Source organism: Peromyscus californicus, unplaced genomic scaffold (assembly GCF_007827085.1).
Source record: "Peromyscus californicus insignis strain IS unplaced genomic scaffold, ASM782708v3 Scaffold_23__1_contigs__length_62951481, whole genome shotgun sequence".
Taxonomy (NCBI): domain Eukaryota; kingdom Metazoa; phylum Chordata; class Mammalia; order Rodentia; family Cricetidae; genus Peromyscus; species Peromyscus californicus.
Genome location: NW_026294534.1, coordinates 38,926,294 through 38,939,936, shown reverse-complemented (window position 1 = coordinate 38,939,936; position 13,643 = coordinate 38,926,294).

The window sequence follows — 13,643 nt, the reverse complement described above, 5'->3', positions numbered from 1 at the left end:
TCTGTCTCTAGAAGAAGGAGGAGGAGGAAGGGGAGAAAAAGGGGTGAGGAGGAAGAGAAAATACAACATGCTGCTTTATGAGATTTGCTTCGTGTTCTTAACGCCATTCATTTCCTTTCCCAGAAACACATTGGATTGAAATCTAATTTACAAACGAATGTAATGGTGTGAAATGTTACATACCAGGAGCGAATGAGCATAATCACGCATCAGGGCAAAATAAAAAGTTACACACGTGCTCAAACTTTACGACTCACTGCGATTCCTCTGCACTCGAGAAAATCCAGACATTAATCACTCTCTTCTCCGCACTTTCCTTCTGTGATCGAGTTTTATTATTCTTTAGTTACAGCTCCATGGTTAGGATACCAGTGAGATAGAAATTGGTTTGTTTTCTTTTTTTTTCTGAGAGAAGGCTCCATCAGGCTCCATCAGGCTCCATCAGGCTCCATCAGGCTCCACGTAAAAGAAATTTAAACCAACCTAGCCTCCTGGGTGAAATTTCAAAGATGACTGATTTCTCTGGTCCTTTCACCTATATGTTACTGTCTATCTCTAAGTCGGGGTTAGTTTTCTTCATAGTTTAGCCTATTGATGGTGACGGTGTAAAGCATGGGAATGTTTGAGGCAGTCAAAGTGAGACAAGAAGGACTTCATGAAAAATACATACGTATGTATGTATGTATGTATGTATGTATGTATGTATGTATAAAACTTCAAAGCAATGTGTTTCCAGGATATTCACCTCCCAGGGAGTACAAAATGTACTTTCATACATGCTCACAATGAAGAACATCAGAGTCATTTTACGTAAATAAATAGTCAAGATTGGATGACACTAAGAATCAAAAGCTAAGCTGAGCTTCTGGCGTCACGGCCCATGCTTCCTTCACAAGTGTGGGTGGTGAGTGACAGGTGTTCTTGAATTGGGTTGTCAGGAGCCTTTAGACTGTGTGTGTTGTCTGCCACCACCACCCCCCCACCCCCACCCACCCACCCACCCCTGCCCTGGGAACACTGAATGGTGAGCCAGAGTCCCTCATGGAAAACATGCCCCCCTGAGAGAAAGCGCACAAGTCTCCTGTGTGGTGGTATTGTGTTCCCCAAAATATTGTGCACCCTAATAAACTTATCTGGGGTCAGAGAACAGAACAGCCCCTAGACACAGAGGCCAGAAAATAGTGGCACTCACACCTTTAATCCTAGCATTCCAGAGGCAGAGATCATCTGGATCTCTGTGAGTTCAAAGCCATACTGTTAACAGCCAGGCGTGGTAACAAGAAGCTTTAATCCCAGGAAGTGATGGCAGGAAGCAGAAAGGTATTTAAGGCATAAGGACAAGGAACTAAGCCTGATTAAGCTTTTAGGCTTTCGAGAAGCAGTGCAGCTGAGATCCATTTGGGTGAGGACTCAAAGGCTTCCAGCCTGAGGAAACAGGATCAGCTGAGGAACTGGCAAGCTGAGGTAGCTGTGGCTTGTTCTGGCGAGGTGAGGTAGCTGTGGCTTGTTCTGCTTCTCTGATCTTCCCGCATTCACCCCAATACCTGGCCCTGGGTTTGTTTTTATTAATAAGACCATTTAAGATTCATGCTACACTCCTGTGTCCCTTTGTGCGTCCTAGGGCCATGATGTGTATTGATGTGTGGGTTTGTTCTTGCCCTAGACAGAGATGAGCAGTCTTCAGTGTGTGCAGGGTGTAAGAGCAATGACTGATACTAGAGGATATGACCATAAGGTTCATTTCCAGTTCCCACACAGTCCAGTATGGACTCAGTGACCATCCAGGGCTGAGTCTTCCACGCCCTTACACCAGGTTGTTTACAATGACTGATGGAACCTGTTACACCTGCAACTTCAGTTCAGAAGTGACACCCATCTCTGCTTCCCTTCCGCCTAGAACCAGTCGCTGCCCAAGTGGGTGGGGGACTGCCCACTGTGCAAAGGAGTCTGAGCGGCCAGCATGGTCCAAAGGTGGGTTCTTCCTCAAAACCCTGGGGGAGGGACTAATTGCAACCTTTTAGTAAGGGTCTAGAGCCTACTTCTCCTCAAATGTACAGGCATAAAACCATTTGTGCCCTGTCTGCTTTTGAGGATAAACTCTGCACTCTTGGCTCCAGCAGTAGGAACTATGAGATTAGAAAGCCGTGGTTCTAGCAGATGGCTGTAAGCTGGCTCCTATTTAAGGGATAAATTTTAAGCTTCAGAGGCCAGTCCATACTGCTTGATATAACAAATACTCAGCGCTGACCACTTATGCCTCTTATCTACAAATGACTACTCCTTTTTTTTAAGTATTTCTGGAATCAAATAGGATTTTGTCTCCCCGAACTGCGCTGCTTTTGGTAAAGGCTAATATCCAAATCCAAGATTATCTGGAACGTCCAGGCACCTGGGACCACAGATAGTGACAAATGAGACTGTCCCCGTAAGCGCAGATGGCTGGTATAAGCTTGTGGTACCAGGGACTCGTTTTCAGGTATGTGATCAGGCATGATGGAGCCAAGTTATTTTCTTTCATGAACTTTTAATGTTTTTGGCACACTTGAAAAGTGCAATAAAAAAACGGGAAAAGCATTCATCAATATTAGCAGATCTCGGTAATCCTACCGTTGCATAGTAATATCATCAATTATGTACGGTTCCCACAGGGCAGTGGGTTTCAGGGGACTGAACATGGAATGCAAAGACTTCTTGCATTTTCTTCAACTCCCGTCATTAGTTCCCCAGCATGCCCCACCCCCGTCTCTGCCTGCTCTCAGCAATCTGCTGGCAAGCTGAGGCGCTAGACCTTGAAGGACTAGGTGGGCTTCCTCCAGTTCCTGGCAAGCGATGCGTGGTCTTTTAAGAGGTGACTTGGTCCAAAATAGCCACTTGTTCTTCGGCCCATGAAGCACAAGTTTGTTTTGAGTGTGACATACGTGTTTGACCTTTTCCCCCTTTGGTCTGATAGAACAGCTTGACATTTGGGCTACCATCACACACACACACACACACACACACACACACACACACACACACACACACACACACAGAGTGTAGAGACAGAATGAGACAGCCAGCTAGGAGACAATATTGTACTTTTGCATCTGGGCTTCTCCTCAGCAGCTGGGCTCAGGTCTTGACACGTCCTGCTTTATCACGCCCTGAAGGCCAGACAGCAAATGGAACCGGCTTGCAGGGCTGTCTCTCTCCTGAAGGTGGCAGTGTGAGAGCCTCAGCCTGAGCAAGAGACTGGCCTGGCATGAACACTAAGACATGTAGACCAGTACTGGTGGAACAGGACAGGATGGGGGAAAAGAATAGTGCTGAGTCCTCTTGCCTGTTGTGCACAGGACGACCAGCCCTTGTGTGCACGTGGCTGGTGGGTTCCCACATCACCGAGCCTGTTCCCAAGCAGCCCAGGAGCACCTTGGAAATTAGTTGTCCCCCACCCCCACATTCTTCTCAGACTTTCTTCAGGTTTTAGCTCTTTCTCCTTTCTGATGAAAGCATCTCAGGTTCCTGGTGGTGGAAGTGTGTGTGTGACACAAAGGATTAGGAATTAGAGACCCCAGACCGGAAATGGGCAGCGATAACACACCCCCAAGGACCTGCCGCCCAGTGGCCCACTTCCCTCAGGTGGACCAAACCTTCCAAAGCTCCACAGCCTCCCAAAACAGCACCGGCCGCAGAAAGCAAACCACACAAAGCATGAGCTTATGGGACGTTTCAGATTCTTCTACCGAAGCATCTTTTCATCGTCTGGACCACACTCCCAGTCAGCTGGATTGGCCTGAGGGCAGCACGGAGGTTAGGAACCCAGGCCAGACTTACTTCAGCTGTGGCTGAGATCAGCCAGGCTGGGAAGGACTCGGGGCCAGATTCATAACTAAACGTCAATAGGTGGTCAAATCAGGCAAGGACTCAGCGTGGTCTTACAGCTCCTAGACACTGGTAGAAGCTTTATAGGAATCATCATCATCATCATCACCATCATCACCATCATCACCATCATCATTATCATCACCATCATCATCACCATCATCATTATCATCATCATCATCACCACCACCTTCATCATCACCATCATCACCATCATCATCATCACCATCATCACCATCATCACCACCACCACCACCATCATCATCATCATCATCATCGTCATCATCACCATCATCATTTAAATTTCCCAGGACACTTAGAGCACTGGTTTACACATTCAGAGTGACAAGGTTTCTGCAAATGGAAATCTTACAAGTTGCCCTCATCATTCAATGCATTTTGCTGTTTTATTGTTAAGTAACCAACCAGAATGAATCCTCCTTACAAGAAGTTGTGAAAGGTGTGGTGCCAGGTAGAATTCTTACCAGCCAGTCCCACAGCAGAGGGACCCAAGCTAGTCAGACCAGGTTAAACTTATCAAATGACATCATTGACGGAGTCTCCTGTGAAGACACTGAGCTGCTCTGACCCTGCTGGCTGGTGTCTCTGCTGCATCCTCTGGTCTCTAGTCTTCCTCTCTGTGGTTCTTTGGACAGAGCTGGCTGTGTGACATGATGAATTTGGACTCGGCACACTCAGCAGTTTCAAACGTTTCCATTAGGTGGTGACATTCAAATATCGTGAGACCTCTTTTTTTTTTTAAATCTAGATTTCCATCTTCTCATTTAAAAAAAAATCAGATGTGGAGGTGCACGCTTGTGATCTCAGCACTGGGGAAGCGAGGCAAGAAGGTCGGGATTTAGAGGTCAGCATGAGCTGCACATAGCTAGCCCCTGTCTCAGAACAAACAAACAAAAAACCAGAAGCTACAATATCAGTGTTCAGCATGAATGACTGGGGGCAACAGGAAGCACACAGAGTGACCATTGGTGGTTTGGGTAAGAACAGTAGGAACAGTCAATCACATGGTCACAGCCCCTGTGAGATGTTTAGAGTATTTAATTCTCACTCCATCCCTACGAGGTGGAGGTTCATAGCATTACCCTGTGACAGTTTCTGCTTTGACTCTTTTCTCCCCAAAGGAAAGAATTCAGCTGAGAGACAAAGACAGTTACGGTAGAAGCTTATTTAACAAAGCAAAGTGGATCACATACTCCAGAGAGGTTGGAGAGCACTGTCCAGAAAGCAGGCGAGTAACACCGCGGGTCTGTGATGCGGGTTTTTAGGGTGTTTATGAATATTTATGAGACGAGTGGCATATTCGTGGAGTAAGATTACTGTTTCCCTTCTCAAATCGCAGTGAACTGAATCTCACTTTTAAGATATTTCTTCCCATGATCCTCTTGACAAGTCCATAAAAAACAGGGAAGGTCAAAACCGTGGTGCAAATGGCATCGGAATAAACGTGGGGCTTTTTGAGGATGAGGACCTCGGATTAGTACACGTGTGTAACTGAAAAGGTGCCCTGACCCCTTGATTCCTGAGGCAGTAGGAAGAAGCAAAATGAGCTTCAAGGATATTTATCCTACAAAGGGGCATTCTGAACATCGGGAGATACAACTACCAAGATACAGCTGCAGTCACCTTGGTCCCTTCACATCGAACTCCCTGCCTAACCGGAACGCACAGCTCCCAAGATTTACCTGCCATTGTCCTTGAGGACCTCATACCCAACTATTTGCCTACCCAAATCTCAGTCTGACAAATACCTCCAATTTCTAAGTGTGGCAAAGGCACACTGCTTTCAATGGCAGAGCCAAGATTCCAGCCAAGCAGAACCAAGTGGTAAGGACCAGTTAGCAAATATGGCCTCCCAAGTGATACTGAGTAAGAACAAATGACCATTGGTATGTGGAAGTCTGGGCACACGTGCCTCTGTAATTAACCACACAGTTCAAGATAGTAAGGAGTCTGTGCTCAGACCTTTGAATGTTTCTACGCCTTCTACAAAGGAGGACAATGACCCATGTCCCTTAGATATTCAGACTCTACACAGCTCAGTGAGGTAGTAAAATATCATACATAGAAATGCTCAGTTGGGGCTGGATGGATGGCCCTGCAGTTAAGACCATGTATTTCTTTTGCTAAGAATCTGAGTTTGGTTCCCAGCACCCACATCAAGTGACTCACAACCACATGTAACTACAGTTCTAAGGGATCTATCTGATGCCCTGTTTGGCCTCCAAGAACACCTTTTCTAGTGCATATACTCTCATACACACACACACACACACACACACACACACACACACACACACACACACACTTAAATAATAATAATAATTTTTTTTTTTTTACAAAAGAAATGCTCAATTATATTCACTGTTATTCTGTCAGGCTTGCTCAGACTTTATTGTGAAAAGTCTTAAACTGATGCAGTACACTTTCTCAGATGTCTGCCACTTTTTAATTTTAGATAGACACTGGTTCTTGGCCTCATTAATAGTCCTCAGCAAAGACTGCTTAACTGGACGGCAGCATTATATATAATCAAGCTACGCTTTAGTTTTGGTTTCTGTCCTTTGGCAAATATCTACTGAGCATCTATTAGGGTATATTCATCACAGTAGCTAATGCTTTTAGCTGGTTTGTCGTAGGCATTCACATAAATACACGCAGAAAGGCAGAGGTAACTTCTGTTGGCAGGAGGTCAGAACTCAGTGTGAAAATCAGTTCAAGTAGAGTCAGCAAACCAAAGCTTATCGAAGACATTTTCCTTGTTCAAATCAGAGAGCATCAGCACTAATGAAAACAAGATGCAGACCACGTCTGACATATTTTAGACCATTTAAAGGCAAGCATTTGTATGCTGCAAGCTACAAATGAGTTGGTACTCCAATGAGGACTTTACAAGCCATCTGCTAGTCGCCTAATGAAGCTAGTAACTATCATTGTTTACAGTTAGGCACCAGGGGTCACGGGTATTTGTTTATAATGAAAGCTTCAATGCGTCACTGTAGACGCTAACGGAGTCTTTCTTCACCAAGGCTAATTACAGATATAATAAAACATGTTTAAAAATCTCTTAGAGTCCATAGAAGAACCTGAGTTGGCACAAGTACAAACCACAGTACTCAGTCTGTTTTCATCTAGTGAATCCTGATTATGGAAGCCATCCATATTTAGCCACTAACAGTCCCAGGCTACCGACGGGTCCTTTGCTCCAGATCGCTTAATCACAAGATGCTTTGTGAGCCATCTGGATCCAAGGATGTTTGCACTGAAGATCTGTGTGTGGAGTATGCAAACTCTCAGCAAGGCACACAAGAGGTTTTGAGAATGCTTTGCTTTGTTTCGTTAAACAAGAGGGTACTTGAAAGTTCTGCTCTCCCGGTACCCAAGCCGAACCTTCCGGCTTAGTTAATTCAGAAAGAAAAAGGTGGCACAGGAGAAACACTTTGGCTTAGGATCATAGAAACAAAGAAATTGAAGGGCCAAATCAAATTTGACTTTTCAACCAACATTAGAGACCTAAAGATGTAATCCAAATTACATTGGCTTTGGTCTTCACACAATGGCAGTATCTCCACGGTCCATTTGGAGGAAAATTGTGGCCTGTTGCATTAATAGATGGCAGCCTCCTCATTGTGGCATCGTAACTAGGAAGCCTTAGCCACAGTACGTTCATACACGGTTTACTACCGGTCACACTGCCAAGGCCTGAGGTGTCACAGATGAGAAAAGACTTTCTTCTTCGTTATAACTGCCTGGGGGTTGGTGATGCAGTTCACAGGTATCCCGTTCATAAGCACCCAGGTCTGATCCCCAATACTATGAGGGTGGGGGGGAGAGAGAGAATATACAGCTATTAATAGGAATAAGAAACGACCACAGGAAGAAAAAAAATATCCGTACTCGTGAAGTGTTTTTTTTTTTTTTGGTTTTTCGAGGCAGGGTTTCTCTGTAGCTTTGCGCCTTTCCTGGGACTCACTTGGTAGCTCAGGCTGGCCTCGAACTCACAGAGATCCGCCTGGCTCTGCCTCCCAAGTGCTGGGATTAAAGGCGTGCGCCACCACCGCCCGGCATCGTGAAGTGTTTTTCACTTATTCCAAAGCTTCCTTCGCGTGTCAAAGCTAGCTCACAAAATATATCCACGTCTTGGGGAGGAACAGGAAATTTGAAACTTTGAAAATAGAGGCAAAAGACAGGAAATAGAGCCGGCGTAATCCAGGGCTGATCTAAGGGGTCCTCCAAGAATGTACTGCAGACACAGAAGACAGTGTGTGTGATAAAGCTGGTGTTTAGATAAGTGAAGAAAACCAAATTATTCAAAAGTAATGCTGATTATATTCATTTTCAGGGAGAAGCGATATCTTGGAATAGTGCGTTAAAATAAAATCTGAAGAACTTAATCATTTAAAGAAAAAAACTTGTAAAATCCTGGGCTACTATTTATACAATCTAAATATCCCTTAACTGAAATACCTGATAATAGAAGAAGTTCAGATTTTGTGTATTTTTTGAATTTGGGAACATTTGGCACATACAATGAGCTATTTGGAGAGTGAAAACAAAGTATAAAACCCAAATTAATTTATGTTTCACATTCACCTTTTGAATATACCCTAAGCATAATACTATACAGTATTTTTAACCATTGAATACAGGCAGTTTCTTAGGGTAGGATTTTCCACCTGGGGGCATCGTCATGTTGGAGCTCAAAAGGTTTCAGATTTTGGAGCATGTCCAATTCTTAATTTTCGGATTAAAGGTGCTCAGTCTTTATGACTTCTGAAGATGACAGAAACCACAGGACAGTCTGTAATTCAGACCATAAGTCACTTCTAGAATTCTGTCAGGCTACAGGCAGCTACAAGCTAGCTCACAAAACACAAATTTAAAGACAAAAGAAAGACTACAATTTTCACAGAAATGCCTAAAATCGATGGGGTTTCAAGACTGCATGTAGCTATAAGCTCTGTTGATCATTTTGATGGATATTAATATCCAATAAATATGGCATCCAGTTTTCTGGCTTATGTGCTTCCAATTAACTTACACGATACCGTTTATTACATATGCTTTTTAATTTTAATTCTTGCCGTCCATTTTACCTTCATTTCACGAAAGTGAGTCGGTGGCCCAAAATGGTCTATTGGAGCATAAGAAACAATAACGGAAACATGCCGTCCCTATTGCAGTTCAGAATAGCACCCTCCCTGTGAGTAATCAGCAAGACTCTGGTGCATACGCTGGATGTGAATTCGTGCAAGCCAGGGCAAGGGACTCTGACGATTCACACAATCACAGAGAAGGAACAGGAGGATAGGATGCAGGATGACAATTATCTGAAAATTAGATTGCATCCAAGCAGTCCTGTCACTTTTTATTTTTTCCATGTATTGTCTGGATCAAAATCACCTAATGACACAAAACAATCCAAGCATCTGCATCATGTTCACACAAACTAGGTGGCCTTTCTAATACCCGCAGGAAGTTTTCAGACGTAAAAATTAAGTAGTGTTTTCCAAGTAGGAGATAATCAATTGTCTTGTGGAAAGCAAGGAAGAAGAAATATCAGGTCAGGGTTATGACAATTAAAAATCAGGGTTGGAGGGATAACTCAGTGGTTAAAAGCACTGGCTCTTCCAAAAGACCCAGGTTGGATCCCCAGCACACTGTGGAGTCTTACAAAGGCCTGGAACTCCAGTTCTAGGGCATCCAGAACCACCTTCTGGCCTCCGGAGGCACCAGGCATGAACACAGTGTGCATGCATACATGCAGGCAAAACACTCAGACTACTTTAAAAAAATGAATAAATAATTTTTAAAAGACAGCCTGAGTTTATAGGAATATGACTTAAACAGACAAACAACAACCAAAAAACAAAACAAACAAACAAAATCGAGCATAAAGCCGGGGTCTGTGAGATGGATTAGAGGGTAAACTCACTCCACAAGCCCAGTGACCCGAGTTAGCATTCCTGAACAGAACCCACATGAGGATGGAAGAAGAGAATTGACTCTGTGAGGTCGCTCTCTGATTCCCACATAGGTACTGTGGCATGAGAGCCACATACACACATCATACACACAACAACAATAATAAATACAACTTATTTTAAAAGAATCATGAAGCCAGCTCTGAAGTTCATGGCTGACATTATATCCTAGAAGCAGAAAGCGAACAACTTTTGGCAAAACATCTGTATCAGAAGCCACTGGGTGAACAAGACATGGAATGGTGAAGTGAGAGTAATGAATTCCACGTTCTACTGCGACAGATCTTACTCCTCTCTGTGAGAGAAAAGGGGAGTTGAGGCATAGGACAGGAACCCTCTCCTTGTATATATATATGGTACACCTCAGGAATCTATGGCTTTTAAATGTATTTATCCCTAAAGATCCATGTTATATAACGCAGACATTTTCTTGTTTCATGAAGGGTTATTTGGGAAGCTGAATGGTCTTTAAGACCACAGGCATCAAAGCTGATAGAATACCAGATGTGCATGAACCAGAGAAGCGATATCCTAGGATTCCGAAGGGGTGTACCCAGGACTGGGGCTGTGGCTCGGTGGTAGAATGCCTGCCTGCCAGGCAGGAGGCCTTGGATTTGATCCCTAACCCTGCTAATGAATAGAAAAGGAAAGAAGCACCTCGAAGCTAATGCATCCACTGTCTTAGTTATGGGGCAAGTGGTTGAACAAAAGCTATTGTTGGCTCCCAATGAGAGTTGAATGAAATAATGGACAATGTCAGCATAACCAAACTGTCACACTACCTGTCCCCTGTGTGAAGAAAAGGACAGTGAGTAGGGCCTACTTTTTCTTTTCTTTCTTTTTTTTTTTTTTTTTTTTTAAGATTTATGTATTTATTATGTATACAGTGTTCTGCCTACATGCATACTGGCAGGCCAGAAGAGGGCACCAGATCTCATTACGGATGGTTGTGAGCCACCATGTGGTTGCTGGGAATTGAACTCAGGACCTCTGGAAGAAGAGCCAGTGCTCTTAACCACTGAGCCATCTCTCCAGCCCCGGGCCTTCTTTTCTAAGCTGAGGAAGGCTGGTAACTTGGAGAAAAGATGACCACACAAAATTTCAGCCTTTGGACAACTTTGATAAAGTCACTGTCATCCATAATGACCCTTCTGTGCTTGGCAGGGACTTCCTGCCAGTACTTCAGTGGGAAAACATTTGCTAGATCTCAAGTCCAAACTCTCTGTCTTGCAGCTTTGACTTGACATAAGTGTTGGCTTAGGGTTCTACAGAGCAGTGAAGACACACTGTAGCCAAAGGACTCATCATCTTTTCAAGGATATCCCCCAGCATGCAGACCAGCCGACAAGCCATTAAATACTCCCTGACATCCTGGGAGCCGGAAACACAATAACAATACACTAGCCTGTGGGGACATTGCAATAGGGTGAGACAGCGAAAGTGGACTCTAGGTCACTCCCTCACAGGTTCTCCTTCCCGGTTGGGTTCCAGATCAGTAACTACCGACCACGTGCCAGGTCGGGGTTACTGGGTTCTGATAAAGACATCGGAGCCAGAACAGCAACTAGAACTGAGTATGGCGTGGCTGCGTTTGTGACTGTCCGCTGCCACGTGCCACGATTCATTCATATTCATTTTTACTTTCTAGGAGCCAGAGCGAAAAACGAGATGGCATTATGAGGAGCCCGTCTTTGAACCACATAAATTCTGAAGGCTGTCACTAATCCCGGCTATCTCAGTCAAGAGAGAATCGTGTTAGGAGCATCCATAGGGCTCTTTCTTTTCTATTTAATTTCTCTTTTTTCGTGTGTGTGTGTGTGTGTGTGTGTGTGTGTGTGTGTGTGTGTGTGTGTGTAAACCACACAGATGTGAAGGTCAGAGGACTGCTTGCCAGAATTCTTTCCTTCCTTCCACCACGTGAGTTCCAGGGCTAGAACTCAGGTCATCAATCTTGGCTGCAAGTACCTTTACCCACGGAGCATCTTGCTGGCCCATGTGGTTTTTTTCTACATAAATATTATTCTAGGATTCAAGAAATTCTTGTTCACAAAACTGGTGACGGGACTCTGCTAGCTCTCTGGCGTGATCAGTTTATGTATTATGTATTCTAGAACCAAGGCAATGACACCTGGGATTGGAGGGGGCCAGGATCAGTAGAAGAATGTTTCTGGAGTTGATAGGACCCAAGGATTCAATGTAAGATGTTACTAAGGACCTGTATGTATGTATGCATGCGTGCATGTGTGCGTGTATGTGAGAATATATGCTTATACATATGGAAGTGCCTTATGGAGGCCAGAAGAGAGTGTTGGGTCCCCCAGAGGTGGAACCATCAGTGGATGTGAGTCGCCCAATATGGATGCTGGGAATCAAACCTCAGCTCTTTGGAAGAGCAGCCAGTGTTCTCCACCCTTCAACCATCTCTCCGGCCTCCTGGTCTTGGTTGTTTTGTGAGTCTCTTATCCTCAGTGCTGTTAAATGGACGAATTCTATGACACCATCTCATGTCATTTTGGACCTAAGAAACAGTACACTGAGTTTCTTGATGGCCCTGGTACCCTCACCAGGGCATCCACATCTCCTTCATAAGTGAAGTGTCTTCCCAAGACGCACAGTCAGCTGCTCTCACAGAGAGGCCTATGCTAGCTCCTCTATTTCTCTGAACCTTTTGTTCTTTTCTCAGAAGCCTCAAAGGCTCTGTCTTAGCGTCACTTCAGGTAATCCACTGCATTGTTCTGAGGTACAGAGTTACTCAAGCAATGTGCTAGACCCGCTGCCTGGGACTCCTGCTAGGGAGCTAAGTCGTCAACCTCCTTCTACTCCAACACTTTGCTCCAGCACTGTCGTGTTTATCAACCAAACATACTCTCCACTTCCAGAGCGTGCTAGACACAGTCTGAGCTGCTCGGTGTCAGCTCTTCCTCCCTGAGTCGGGTTACATTGACATTTGACCCTGATTATGGGCCTGTAGCCAGTAGATAGATATGCTGGCAGATTCCACGAAGGACAAACACTTTCCTGGAAGGTATTGTCTTACTCCAGACTCTTCAGAAGATGGGAAGCTAGTATATTCTAACAAGGTAGTGAGGGCCACCTCTACAGCTCCAGAGTCTTTAATACAGCAATTCAGAGTTTTCACCTAGAACCCAAACATGAGCCATAAGGTCCTGATCTTTGCCTATCGAAGTCCTGAGTTCACCATTCCACCACATCACCTCCGCTGGTTCTTTCTCCTTCAGGTCATGAAAAGAAGCCCTTATGAAGCCCGGGAGCCGGGATGCTGAGGTGTAAATGTGACTAGTGTCTACCTACTTTCATGAGACTTCAGTGTACATTGGCAAAACAGAGAGTGCACATGAAGATATATAAATATTGGGGTGATATGGATGGACTAGCAAAAATCATCCTGAATGAGGTAACCCAGACCCAGAAAGACAAACACAGTACGCACTCATTCATGAGTAAGCATTAGCTGTAATGTAAAGAAAAACCAGGCTATAATCCACAGCCCCAGAAAGGCTAGATAGCAAAGAGGGCCCAAAGAGGGATGGATGTGATTCCCTGAAAAGAGGAAATAGAAAGGGTGTCCTGGGTAAATTTGGGGTTGGGGTAGGAAAGGAAGTGGGGGATGGGAACATGAGGGATTGGGTTGGTCTAGTTGGGGGCAAGACAGAAGGGGAGAGTATTGAAAGAGATATCTTGACGGGGGCATTTTGGGGGTTAGGGAGAAACCTGGTACCAGGGAAACTCCCAGGAGTCCACACGGATGACCCCAGCTGA